The following is a 12,514-nucleotide window of genomic DNA, read 5'->3' on the forward strand; positions in this document are numbered from 1 at the left end:
AGGACGAAGACGATGGCGTGGAGGCGAAGCAGAGCTTCCCGAAGGGCTTGGCTCGGTGGGGAGGAAGAGGGGGTCGGGCCGGAGCTCGAGGGCGTGTCGGAGAGGCTTCGGAATGGCTGCGGCCGCGGTAGCGGCGTCGGCGGCGACGAGCTCCGCTCGGTCGCGGGAGGGAGAGGGAGCAGAGGGGGATATGGACGGAGGGAGAGACGCGGGAGAGTGAGGGAGGGTCGAGGGAGCCGCGTGGCGTCTCCAGGGAGTAGCGGAGGCAAGCAGGGAGGCAGGAGGTGGCCTGGGCGTGTGCCCGCGCGCTCCGGCCACGCGCCTGCGCCTACTGGCGCGAGGAGGAAGGCGACAGGGGAGGGAGGCGGTGGTGGGCTGGGCCAGCGGGAGGAGCTGGGCCGGCTGGGCTGGACAGGTAAGCGGCGCCAGGTAAGTTCTGTTCTGTTACATATTTTTCTTCTGTTTTGTTTTTATTTAATTTATTTTGCCACTGTTTTGAATTTAAAATAATTCAAACAATGCCAAAAACCCCTCTGAATATTTTATATTGCTAGATGGACTTTTCCAAAAGCTTATAAAATATTTCAGGGGTATTTGAAATTATATTCTAATTATATGAATATAACTCAAATTCAAATAGCTAATGAATTAAATCCAAAGTCCCAAAAATAATTCCTTAAAAATGTTCAATATTTTGGTTGGGACCAGAACCCTTACCAAAAATTATCAAACATTTAAGAAGGGCATTTTGGAGCAATGAATGAGATTTTTAGGGTTTTTGCCCTTCTTTTATTTAAGTTTTTGAGGCTTCCAAATTCCTCAGTTCAAATTTCATTTGATTTAAAACATGAAGCTCACATGAGGTCTAGCCTAATGCATAACAGGACCAGGGATGTAACAGAGGAAAAAGTGCAAAAAGTGAAAAAAAAAAGAGGAAAAGAATTCAGAGTGCCCCTCCCTTGTTTACGTGCAGCGCCGTGATTTTGTTAGTGTTCTAAGCTCGTGTCTCTAGCACGGTCTAGCCTAGGACCACCATAGTACAGTCGTTGAGCGTTTATTCAACTTTGCATCTTTGAATTGATTATTTCTGACATTTTTGCTACCATATTATAAGCCTTACTAGCTCCACATACATCTACGTCGTGCGTTTGACACAACCTGGCAATTTCTCTGTCCAAGCTTTGAGAGTTTTGACTATAACGGTTGCCGATCACCACCTATTGCTCGGTAAGAACTGGTAAGAATTTGAGATTCGCTTGATGGATTTGTGACACACCACCACCACTTCCTAGTAGTCTGTAGGATCATATTCTTGTGTGTTTCTATTGCTGCTAACCATGGCAGGATCACAAGCCGATGAGACTGATTGGGAGAACATGACGAACAAACAGCTACATGATAAATTTCAGCAAATGATGAGTGGACAGTTGCAATATGTGCTAAACAGATTTGAAGAGACCATGGAGAAGATAGAAGGCATTGACAATATGTTTGAAACAAAGCTCGATAACAAGTTTAATGAATTGCTCACGCATCTTCCACCACCACTACCGGCTGCACCTATCACACCTCTACGACAACAATAGCGTCACCTTCCACATCAAGTGGGACGAGCACTGCACGTTCCCCTTGAGCCTGGACAAAATTCTAGTGCCGCTGCTACTGCTGTTGATGCTTCTATAGCTCCTGCTGCTACTGTGATGTAGGGTAGAACCCTAGATGGCCAACCTTTCATGAAAGGAGCGGATCTCGTGAAGAACACGAGGGGAGAACGGAGAAAAATCACAAGGGGAAATGTTCAAGAACAAGTATGATCACACATCCACTAGATAATCAAACACAAGATCCAGAAGGTACATGAACAACAAAGGGAAAGATACAAGGTAAGGTTCATCTCCATGAGGAGGTCTTGAAGGGGGGCACCCAAGAGGGGGACTTGAATCCAAGGGGGATCTTCTCCGTAGAGGTGCTGTGGTCTCTCTTGTGGATTAGATCCGTATGGATGAGCAATGCTCTATCTCAAATGAGCTAATCCTTTGCTAACCCTAACTAGGAGGAGGTGGAGGTTTATATATAGTCTAAGGCCACGAAGGGGTAAGTGAGGAGGGGATACATGGGCCTCTGGCCCGACTGTGCACGGGCAGGTGCCGGATGTCCGGGCTGGTGGCCGGATGTCCGGGGCTTCAGGAGGCGCCAGATGTCCGGGGCTCGGGCCGGATGTCCGGGTTGAAATGGCCAAACTTCGGGTGTGTTCTGTCGTCGATGCCAGATTTCCGGGGGAGAGGCCGGATGTCCGGGAGTTGGCAGGGCGCCGGATGTCTGGGCACACGGGGCGGATGTTCGGCTGCTGATGCCGTTGGCTGACTGTTGGGGCAGCTCTTGCGCGGCTGCCCAGGCACCGGATGTAGACAGCCGTGAAGCTATGCTTGCACGTTTTATGGGTGGATTAAATAAAGAGATACAGACCATTATAGAGTATAAGGAGTATAATAATATCACTCGTTTATTCCATCTTGCTTGCAAAGCTGAACGGGAAGTGCAGGATCGACAGGCATTGGTGCAAACTAACTTTTCTGCAGGTCGACCTTCATCATGGACACCACATGCATCCTCTACTCCCACATGTCCTACTGTAGCACCACTGACTTTAGTCGCTAATTCCAACTGAGATACAAGAAAACAGGCACCACCACCACCATCTGCCAGTAGTACACCTTCCAGTTCCGCACAGAGCTCTTCTTCATCCATGGCATCAATAGGGTAAACACATGATATTATTTGTCATTGTTGCAAGGGTGGAGGTCATTATGAGACAGAGTTCCCATCTAAGCGTGTGATGATTGCTACTAAGGATGGTGGGTATGAGTCCGCTAGTGACTATGACTAGATTGTCGAAGGCGCGCGTTGCTGCGCCCATCTATTTTGAATGTTGTATAATAGAGATGTGATATTTTTTATAAACATACCTATAGAAGATAAATTATGTCAAATGTAAAAAGGAGACCAAAATAAGTTGTTCCACAAAAAACTTCCTTTTCATTTCAAATGAGAGACCGTACAATCAGTAGCAAGTAATAACCTAAAGAGAATGATATCATACTAATCCAGGACGGAGCAACATCTAACTTTGAGTTGGCGCAAATGATGCAGCCACACCCATGCTCCATGCCAAACGAATAACATTCAACCAGAATTTGCAAGGAAATGCAAGAATTCAATAGAGAAAACTTTGTATGGCAGCACACATTTGCAGTTCTGCACCCCACTATAGAGACGAAATATCTGAAAAGGTAATAGTTACCTTCTATGAGGATGAAAGTAAAATCTTCATATTCTACTCTTGGCTTTGCATACATGATATATCATTCTTCGAGAAATAGGTCCAGCTGCATCCTCATTGAAATGATATGAGTTTTAACACAAACACAGTAAGACAAAATCATTTACTATTAAAATTAGCGGCAGATAATGGCGCTCCCACCCACCCTCTCCACCCACGGCCTAGGTTTTCCGGCGATCTACAATTCTAGCCTGTGAATTGTGGATCCTCTCCGATCATCTTCTCTGGCGGGCTTCGATCTACATGGCTATACTCATCTCCTATGGGTTCCTCTAGTGGATCAACCTTGGGTTTGGATTTCTCGCCGGGCTCCATCTTTGTGGACAAGATTTCATTTCTTGCGGGAGATCTATCCATCCTTCGGACGACACGAGCCATTTCATTATGGTTGTGTCCTTTAGCCGACATGTTTTTCGTCTTAATGAGGATTCTGTGGCGGCTGCATTGGAATCATCAATTGGCGGATCGGCCATTGATTTGTCGGTCCAACTCATCAAGGGCAAGGTATTTTCATTTATTGTCTCCTGCAAGCAAGTTGGCCTTTATATTCTCAAGTTGAGATTGTATACATGCCCGCATTTCAAATGTTATTTTCACCTTTGGGGAAATGGTGGTCCAAATTGGAGACATGAGTTAGTCATCTGGAGAAAGGAATGCGACGCTGAGTAGATTCTGGTTAGTCCATCTAAAAAGCATGCAACTTTGGGTTTGATTGCTATGCATAAACCCCCATCAAAGTCTTCTTTTAGATCGGGTTCTTCGGCAAGGAAGAAACTTTCCTTTGCCACGTTTCAACAGTACCCTGCTTGTAAGGGCTATAGATACCCAGCTGATCAGTTCCTTGTTGACGCAATTGCTAAGGCTGGCTATGAAGTCAACCCTTCCGAGAAGGTGATCTTGCCATCACCGCCGGCGAGCAATCTTCAGTGGATGGTGGTGACACCACCCATCTCTTTCGGAACAATCAACGTCCCTGCCAAGAATACTGCCGTCATTTCCGGAACAACTCCAACTGGCTTCCGCAATCTGTTGCATGACACGCAAAATGTACAAGCACCTTGCATGCAGGATGTTGTGTCATCTGTTTGCATTGCACCGGAACCTCAGGCCCATCATGGATCTCCGGCCCAACATGGTGATCCGCCTCCCATGGCCCAAGTTGCGGCCCAACCATCAGAGCCGCTTTTGGATAAGGTGAATTCTTCGCCTGGAAATTATTCTCAACTGATTATGGACTCTTCTGGGGATTCCGCTAGGGTTAATAATCTTATCGATGATATTGTGTTCAACGTTTGGAAGTGCCAGAACTGCTTATCCATGTTGCACCACACCAATTCATGCACCAACCAGGTCAGATGCCGTCAATGCTTTTGATCAGGCCACAGAGCCAAGGGATGCTCCGGCTCTACGCCTTCCCCAACTTACAGCTGGGTCCCACGAACCAATTCAGTTTCTCCGGAACGGTCAGCGGAGATATACTCGCCCGCCGCCTCGGTTTCCACCCTGGGGTCTTTGCCCAGTCCTATCTCTCCTGCCACCCCAACGCTCCCACCATTGCCTGCAGAGCCACCACCCACCACGCCTCCGCCACCTACCTCTACACTGCCGCCCACCGCACTGCCAGCCCCACCGTCGTCGCCGCCCAGATTGCCATCCTCCAAGACTCTCTCCACGACACCAGAGCTTGCCCAGGATTCAGCAATGGCCACCTTTGCGCTCGACCCCACGCCGTTCGTCCCGCATGGTTTTGAGATCATCGACGGTGCCCTGCGGCGACTCCCGCGCACTTTCTACTCTCCGGCTGTGGTTCCTGATCGACAGCATGAAGACTACGCCATTGCCATTGTGGAGCCAGCCCCTCTGCCTGTGTAAACCCTCATCTTCAGAAACATGGTCAGTAATTTTGTTGTTCACAATCTTGGGCGCGCTGTTCTTGATGCTCAGCCGTGGATTCAAGGAGTAGGGCTCTTTCGTTTCAATAGCCCATTTGCTAGGCAAGCTCTTCTAGATCATCCTCCATTTGATCTTGGCAACGATAGATTTGTTCGATTTGTGCCGCATGATGAGGGTATAAACTACAGAGCTATCCAAGGTTTTAGAAGGGGCTAGGTCATGATTGTTGGAATTCCTCTGGATTATAGGCGCATGCAGTTTATTTCAGATGCTATCAGTACTTTTGGTCGTTTCCATCACTGGCACCAGGATGATCCCATGCTTGTTCATACTCTGGCATATGTATCTTTTCCTGCAACCACATTAGTGCCTCGGGATGCTGTGTATCGGGAGTTTGCTGACTTTGGTGGATCCCGCATTTCTTGGTCTGCTCCGATATACATCTTCTCTGCAGACTTTGCTGATATTCTGCCACCGGATGAGGACCCTATGCCCTTTGATGGTAACCCGCATCCTCTCCCTGGACACCTTTAGTTTCATAACCATAACTGGGTTATGCCTGAGTTTCCTGAAATTGGCTGGGATGACCTACCTCCGCCAGAGCATGACCATGAGCCGCATCACCAGGATGCCCCACATGATGAGCCACACAACTTTCAACAGGAGATGGTGGATGAAAATCAAGTTGTTGTGGAGCAGTCGCAGGAATCCATGGTCCTGCAAGTTTCAAATGATTCAGTCAATAACATGCCAGTGGATGATTTTGTCATTGTTCAGCAACTTGGGGCTCCATTGCAGCCTCCCCTGCATATTGGACAGGTGCTCACAGTTTTGGGCGTGTTTTGCCTCCGGACATGTTGTGGCAGCGCTCGTTTCAGAAGATGATGCCCTTGCTCTGCTTTTCTGAAATCCCAAAGCTCATGTTCATGTCTGGATTTGGGTCTCTTCTACTCTCTAGCAAGTCTTGGGATGTTTCCTTTAATGGATTTGATCTAAGCTTTGTTCGGCCACCTGTGCCTGCCTCTTCAAGTGTCAGTACTCGCCTGCTTTCTCCAGCAAAAAGGCCAGTTGCTCGGGCCCTCTGTTTTGATGATATTTCTGAGCCTGTAACTGAGTCTTTTGAGTTCACTGCTGCACCAAGGGTCACTCTGAAACGTGAACGCAAGAAGAAATCTGCAGCTTTGGTTGAGACTGAGGTCCCCAGCAGTGCACGTCTCAGTGCCTTACGCGATGGATACCGTTTGCGAAGCAGTGGAAGTAAATCTACTGGTCTGAATAGGTCTCCGCACACCCTAAAGAAACGCAAGACCAAGTCAGCTAGGGCTAATGAGGATGCTTCTATGCCTCCACCAACTGCCATTGTTGACCTTCAGCGCATTGGGGCTCACCTGCGCATTGCTCCAGAGAAGATCACTGCGGATAAGCTTGTCGCTAATCCGGCTCAATCTACCAGCAGCAACAGTTCTGATGATTGAGTGCATATGTCTGCTTTCTGGTCCATGGCGTGCCACTTTAAACGTCATCTATCTTTATTTATGTCTTTGTGTTTCGAACTCTATCATTTTGCTTTGCTTAGCCGGACTATGTGGATCATTGTGTGGTCTACTTTTGCTGCATCGTCTTTTGGTTTGTAATGAATCAGACTAGGTTTAAAGAATGGAAGGTACTATGTTGGAATGTGCATGGCCTTAATTCTGAAGCACGACAGCTTGCTGTCAAACAGAAAATTGATGAAAGTGGTTTTTCAGTGGTTTGTCTACAAGAAACTATGTGCATGCACATTGATCATAGGTTCATTAGAAAGTTCTGTCCTCGACGCTTTGACAATTTTGCATATGTGCCTTCGGTCGGTGCATCAGCTGGTATGGTTGTTATTTTGAATTCTTCTTTTTTTGAGGGCAAATTAATTGAGGCCAAACCTTTTGGCATTATTGTGGAGTTTCTTTCCAAACATACATCTGAAGTTTGGAAACTAGTGACTGTTTATGGCCCTTGTCAGAGTCCTGCACGTGATGAGTTTGTGTAGTGGTTATATAATCTGGACATTAATTGTGATGACAAATGGCTACTTCTGGGAGATTTTAACTTTATGAGGTCACTTGAAAACTGTAACTTGCCTGGTGGTAATGTCAATGACATTTTTTTGTTCAATGAAATCATAGGTCACTTGGGTCTTATTGAGCTGCCAATTAAGGGAAGGCAATTCACTTGGTCTAATATGCAGTCTCAGCCCCTTCTTGAACAAATTGACTGGTTCTTCACCTCGGTTGCTTGGACCTCCGATCATCCAAACACTTTGGTTTTGCCTCTTGCACGATCAACATCAGATCATGTCCCTTGTGTTGTCACAATTGCCACGGCCATCCCCAAGGCTAGAATTTTTCGCTTTGAAAATTACTGGGTTGACTTACCTAGCTTTCATGAGTGTGTTGCATAGGTTTGGGACAGCACGACGCATAAACCTACAACTGCTTTAACAATATCTGCTAAGTTCAAAGCGCTCAGACATGCATTAAAACAATGGCATTTAAAGCTCTTCATAGTTAAGGCGCTAATCTCTGATTGTAACAAAAGTTATTCTGTACTTTGATGAGCTGGAGGAGATCCGACCATTAAGTTGGCCTGAATTCAATTTCAGATTAATAGTTAAGTTGCATCTGCAAGATATTTTACACTGGCAATATGTTTATTGGAAACAACTCTGCATGATTCGAAGCATTAAAGTTGGGGAAGAAAATTCTAAATTTTTCCACGCTATGGCCACCGAAAGATATTGAAGGAATACGATTTCTTCAATCAAGAATTTGGCGGGTGAGGTGGTCTCTGATCACCAAATGTTGGCGGGCATGTTTTGGTCTGATTTCAATCAACGCATGGGCCATGCAAAAGGAATACAAATGGGTTTTGATCTGCCCAATTTAATTCAGAGAGTTGACAGTCTGGAAGATCTGTCTTTGCCATTCACGGATTCTGAGGTTGATGCTGTAAACATGCAAAGAGACCGTGCTTCGGGCCCGGATGGCTTTACTGGTCTGTTCTTAAAGAGATGCTGGTCTATTCTCAAGGAGGATTTTATTCAACTTGTCAATGAATTTTATGAGGGGAGGTGTAATTTGGAATGTCTCAACAATTCCTTAATCACCTTGGTCCCCAAGAAGCTAAGTCCAGAAGTGGTTGGTGATTTCAGGCCGATCTCCATGACAAACACGTGTTTAAAGTTCCTGACTAAGCTGCTAGCCAATCGCCTACAAAAAGTGATTCCGAGATGCATACACCGCAACCAATACGGTTTTCTTCGTTGCCGATCTATACAAGACTGTCTAGCCTGGTGTTTTGAATATATTCACCAATGCAAAGCATCTAAACGACCCATCATCCTCCTCAAGCTTGATTTCACTAAGGCCTTTGATACACTTGAGCATGAGGCCATCCTCCGAATCCTACAATGCAAGGGTTTTGATGCTCGTTGGACTGGCTGGATTAATAGCATTTTGTCCACGGGTTCTTCTTCTGTCCTCTTAAATGGTGTGCTAGGTAATCATTTTGTTTGCAGATCGGGTGTAAGCCAAGGAGACCCGCTATCTCCGCTATTATTTGTCATTGCGGTGGATTTGCTTCAGTCCGTAGTCAATGAGATGTTCTCAAGAGGCATTCTCACTTTACCAATCCCAACAAACTCCAATGACTACCCGATCGTACAATATGCCGATGACACACTTATTGTTTTGCCTATGATTGATGACCAGCTGATCGCTTTTAAGGATATGTGTAAGTGCATCTACTGCCACCCCTAGTTGGTTTTGTAATATTGACGACAAACCTAGTTGAGGGACTAATGTGTTTGTGAGAATTGCAGGATAACACAGGTAGAAGTCCCTCATTGATTCGGTTTTCCTACCAGAGATGACCCCTAAAAATGTATGAAGACATTGATGTCAAAGGTGGTATGTGAAGATATTCACATAGAAGAGTATGACAAGAGAAGACATCGCATGAAGCCTATGGAGCTCGAAGACTCAGATCTTTCGTAGTTCTTTTTCTTCTTTATTGAGTCATAGGAACCACCGTACTGTTAAGTGGGGTCCAAGAGAAACAGTCAGAATGACTGAAGTGATGCTTAACCAAAACCTATGTCTTCGAGTGAAGACTATGAGAGAAAATCTTGTCCAGAGTCGGACAAGTCAGCTTTGCTTGTAGCCCAAGTAAAGTTGCCGTGTGTGTTTGAAATCTAACCGTTGGAACACGTGTAAGTTCCTTAGTGACCCAGGGTCATTTCGGACAAATTAGGTTGGGTTGCCTAGTGGCTATAAATAGCTCACCCCCTACAACCATAAACGGTTGGCTGCTCAGAGTTAGAGTATGGCTTTTGTCGTTTGAGAGAAACCCACCTCGAAGCCTTTGAGAGAGAATTCCTTGCGAGGATAAAGCCCTAACCACCCATAGCCAAAGAGTGTTAGGCATTACTTAAATCTTCCTGTCTATGTGAACTGAATACTTATTACACTTGAGGACTGTGAATCCTCCAGCCGGTTAGGCGTCGTGTTCTGAGCATCCAAGAGTCATTCTGGATCGCCGGTGAACGAAGTCTGTGAAGGTTTGGGAGTCTACCTTGAAGACTTACCAGAGTGATTGGGCGAGGTCTGTGTGACCTTAGCTCAAGGGGAATATGGTGAGCACTGGGTGTCCTGAGCTGCATGTTCAGGACTGGGTGTCCGGGACTGTGTGTCCTCAGGTTTAAATACCTAGCCGCCCTAACCAGACGTACAGTTGTCACAGCAACTGGAACTGGTCCAACAAATCATTGTCTTCAACGAGTCACTGGTTTCATCCTTCCCTTCCCTTTACTTACTGTTGGTCCTTGTGAAGTCATTATATGATTGCACTATCTTTTGTCTTCACTGAGTGACTGCTTATTCTGATTGTCTTCATAATATCTTCCTACCTGATCCTTACTACCTAGCTGCTATTAGTCATTGTGCTTTCACTTCATTGAATACTTGATTATGGTTTGCCTAGTGTAGTCTACCTTCCGCTGCATGGTAATAGGTTTATTTCTATCGTTTGTCTTCGAAACTTCCATGTTTTGAAGACTGTCATAAAAATCGCCTATTCACCCCCCTCTAGTCGATATAACGCACTTTCAATTGGTATCAGAGCAAGGTACTCCCTTGTTCTGTGTGATTCGGTTTAACCACCTGGAGTTTTAGCTATGTCGACTGTAGGGATAATTAAAGTCTCCGCTGCGTGCCCCGTCTTTGATGGAACTGAATATCCCTACTTGAAGAATAAGATGCGCATGCATCTTGAAGCCATTGACATCGACCTATGGTATGTCGTCAAGAACAGCGTTCCCAAGGCTGGAGAAGGTGTCACTGCTGCTGACGTCAAGAAGTTCATTCAACTGGACTCTACTGCCAAGAATATCATCTGTGGTCATCTGACCAAAGGACAGTATGGCCGCGTGAGTGCTTTGGAAACATCTAAGCTAGTCTGGGACTGGCTCTCCAAGGTCAACGAAGGCGTCTCAACCCAGAGAGATCAGAGAATCAGTGTCCTTCGCAACCTCTTCAACCGCTTCAAGAGAAATGACAATGAGAATGTCCAGCTCACGTTTGATCAACTCACTGACATCACAAATGAGCTTCAAGCCCTCAGCGCTACTGAGATCACCAAGCATGAAGTTGTCAAGACTCTCCTAAGATCACTTGACAGTTCGTTTGACACCCTAGCCCTGATGATTCAAGAACGTCCTGATTTCAAGACACTCGATCCATCTGACATACTTGAGAGGCTCAACACACATGAGTTTCAGCTTTCTGAGAAAAGAGATATCTATGGTCCCAACTATGGGCGAACTCGTGCCTTGAAGGCAAAAGCTGTCTCCTCGTCCGAAGAAGAATCTGACAGCAGTTCTGATGATCCTAAAGACATTAGAAAGGAGCTTGCTATGCTTGTGAATAAGTTCCAAAAATTCACCAAGAAGAAAGGCTTCAGAAAGTCTTCACGATCAAGCTCAAGGAATGATGAAGCTTCTGCTCATGACTACAAGAAGAAAACATGCCACAAGTGCAAGAAACCTGGCCACTACATCTCTGAGTGTCCGCAGTGGGACATTGAGAACAAGAAGAAAAATAAGAGCAAGGAGTATGATTCTGATGACAAGAAGAAGAAGAAATACTCAAAGTCTTCTTCCAAGTCCTCCTCAAAGTCTTCATCACACAAGAAGAGCTCATCTGGCAAGGCACGTGCGTTTGTTGGCAAGGAAATGGATTCAGAGGAGGAGTCCGCTTCTGAGGAGGCGGAGGTGGAGTCTGAGGAGGAGTCCAATTCTGGCGTTGCGAGTCTGGCTACAGCATACGTTGCCAAGTCCATCCTCAACACTGAAGACAATGACTCCATCACCGACACCGATGCAAATGACAAGGACTACTCCGCTCCTACCTACTGCTTCATGGCACGCGGTGCCAAGGTAAACACACGCACTACTCACTATCAAACATCTAGTGACGATGACTCTGATTGTGGTTCCAAACCCAGCTACAAAACACTCGCTAAAATTGCAACTAAACAACAGAAAACCATGGAACACATTCAAAAACTGTTAGACAAAAGCGATGATCTGTTAGACGCTGAAATGACTCGATCTCAGTCCTTAAGTGAAGACATAAAAAATCTTCACGTTAAGTATGAGGAACTTGATAGTCGTCATGAAACGCTCTCAACAGCTCATGAAAGGCTTTCCTATGATTATCTTCAAAGGAAGCAAGATCTTGAGAAATTGAGAGCGGCTCATGAAGATCTTCAAAAAGAAAACGAGTCGCTTCGCGCCGAACAGATCAGTTCAGCTCAGGAAGGATTTGAACCACCATGTCTTAAATGCATTGAGCGTGATAATGCTACTTCTGTTGCTGAATGTTCTACTGCTGCTACTGTTGCAATATCTTCAACTATTGATGTGGGAACTAACCCCTCTGCTGAGGATACCACTGCTGAGGTTGAAGACATTACTTGAAACGGGGATGTACAAAAGTCTCAAAGGGCATCAGACACTATGTGATGTCCTCAAAAGGTAGATCCTGAACCGAAACCCTAGGAAAGAGGGTGTTGGGTTCGTAAGGAAAATGAATGCTGATGGCTCTTACTGGAAACCTGAGCAGTACCCCAAAACCACATGGGTTGCTGCAAAGTAACCTTCAGAAGATCCATCCACTCTATCTGGCTTCACTTGTGCTAACCCCATTATCATTGATGAATCCTTTGACGCAAACTATAAACTGTTTA

The sequence above is a fragment of the Triticum dicoccoides genome, chromosome 1A (genome assembly GCF_002162155.2).
Source record: "Triticum dicoccoides isolate Atlit2015 ecotype Zavitan chromosome 1A, WEW_v2.0, whole genome shotgun sequence".
NCBI classification, from domain to species: Eukaryota; Viridiplantae; Streptophyta; class Magnoliopsida; order Poales; family Poaceae; genus Triticum; species Triticum dicoccoides.